A 2,114-nucleotide genomic window follows, 5' to 3' on the forward strand; every position below is an offset into this window, starting at 1 on the left:
AATTTATTCCCCGGGCAGCCTGGAATGAGCTTCAGAAAATGGATAGAGTGTCTTCTTGAAGAAAGGGCCTCTAAGTAAACTCGACTGCCATTCAAAAGATTTGCTCTGACACTTAACAAGTGGTGCAGGAAGAAAGGAAAATCTGTTGTCAGGTTTGGGGTGTTTATCAGCCCCCCTCGAGACACTTGACCTAATGCTGCGGCCCCCCTAATCCGCTGATCTGCATGCCGTGGTCTCGCGAGCCTCAGCCCGCAACTGCCAGTAAAATTGCCTGGAACACTTGTCCCAACACATTGATCCCTCGGTACATTGTGTGCGGCTCACCTACCCCACCCCCCCTTGCGGCTCCCCCTAAATTTAATTCTGCTCACAAATTGTGAAATAAGTTGTTTGGGCTGGATTTGTCGAGTGAATTGTCCCACTAATGAAACAGTCTGTTCATTATACAGTTGTGGGACGGAAGATTTAGCGCTCCCATACCCCGGGCCCCGGGCAGGTTAACGTTTTTAGACTTGACAGTTTACAAAAGAATGAATAGGTCTCTCCTGTCACATCAGGCTTACAAACAGCTTGGCACACAAACAGTTACTGCTTGTGTGCATGTGGATTTAGGGTCCCCGCCTGCTAATGCCCCAGATTTGTAAGTACAAATTGGTTGGTCTTCAAACTGTTTGCGAAAGGAATAAAATGACCAAAAATTAGTTTGTTTTAGCCTTTTCCCCCTCCCCTCCCCGCTCTTGCAAGGGAAACATTTAAAAAAAAGAGAGAGAGAGAAGGAAAGGCTAAAATAGTATGTAGCAGGTCCTCAGGGAATATTGTGGCGTTTTTGCTTAAGGCATCAAATTAAGCAGGACCATTGTTTGGCAGAAAACATTTTGTTCTGCTGGGGCACCCTGCTTCTCAGAAGGCAGCTGAAAATCTAAGGGAATTAATTTAAGACGTGTGATTTTAAAAGATAGAGCAGAGAGAGTGGGGGGGGGGAGATCAAAAACTTTTCATTTCTATTCATTTTAGTACCTGTTGCTTACAACTGGTTATAATACCTCCCTCCCTCCTTCTAACCGCATTGATCTTTTAAAATGGGTCATTTAGGTTTCTGAATCTTTTCATAGGCAATTATGTGTAAATTAGCTAAAACCCGTTTTATTTTTTCTATGGCAGTTTGAATTGTGTGGTGAGTTGGTTAAATTCTTGCCAAATCTTTGAGACAGAATGCTGCATAGGAAGTCAGGTGAATATGTTTATCATGTGATTTATCATCAGTTTGGTGATACTTTTTAGTCTGGATTGAGTTTAAACACTCTTTGGTTTATTATAGCTACAGCAGGATAGTTGATGAGAGTAGTAGATGTTTCCATCACTTTAGAGGAGAAACAAAGAAAACTAACAGACTGTGCTCGCTTCGACAGCACGTATACTAAGATTGGAAAGATACAGAAAAGCTTAGCATGTCCCCTGTGCAAGGATGACACATGCAAATTCCGGAAGCTTTCCACGTTTTTTAAAAAAAAAAAAAGGTAACAAAGAATTTTTTCAGATTTCAGCTTGACCTAACATCTTTGAATTAAAGACTCTCTCCTTGATCAGATACAGCCCCAGGATGTTCAACCTCCTTACAGTACGAGGGGTTATTCTTTCATATTTCAGTAAGTTCATTACCACATGTTTCCATGTGCTGTAAAGGCAATTTGTAACAATCAGACTTTTTGGCAACTTTGCAAGCAGCAGTTACGAGCTAATTCAAACATCCCTTAAAACCTATTCCCTTGTCAGTGCCTAAATCTCACACTGAGAATCTGAAGCATTAAGAGTTCCCAGACAGAAAGCATAATCGTAACTCATAACTGCGCAAAGTCAGTGACGGTTGGCTGTTGGAAATCTGAATAAAGCAAAAGCGTTGGAGACAAACGCGGGTCCGCCTCCACCCCGGATATGGTGCAATCATTTTGTACGAATTCATCCGAGCCTCCAGAATATACTGCACATGTGAGCCCTTAAACCAAAACGGGTCACATTTGAAATCTGGAGACAAGAGTGGAAGAAAAAGTTACAAATAACTCAACAACCACAACAAACTACACTATGCGCACAGAGTAGAGCCAGTGCCCTTTTCT

The 2,114-nt window shown here is 42.1% G+C and overlaps 1 non-coding gene across 1 annotated transcript; it reads left to right on the plus strand.

Annotated features, from left to right (window-relative positions):
* The first annotated feature begins 1,393 nt into the window (after positions 1-1,393).
* On the plus strand, positions 1,394-1,502 carry LOC125922172 (U6 spliceosomal RNA). The gene has a single exon (XR_007457609.1). It is a non-coding gene; the product is annotated as a U6 spliceosomal RNA (small nuclear RNA).
* The last annotated feature ends 612 nt before the right edge of the window (positions 1,503-2,114 follow it).

The sequence above is a fragment of the Panthera uncia genome, chromosome C2, assembly GCF_023721935.1.
Source record: "Panthera uncia isolate 11264 chromosome C2, Puncia_PCG_1.0, whole genome shotgun sequence".
Taxonomy (NCBI): domain Eukaryota; kingdom Metazoa; phylum Chordata; class Mammalia; order Carnivora; family Felidae; genus Panthera; species Panthera uncia.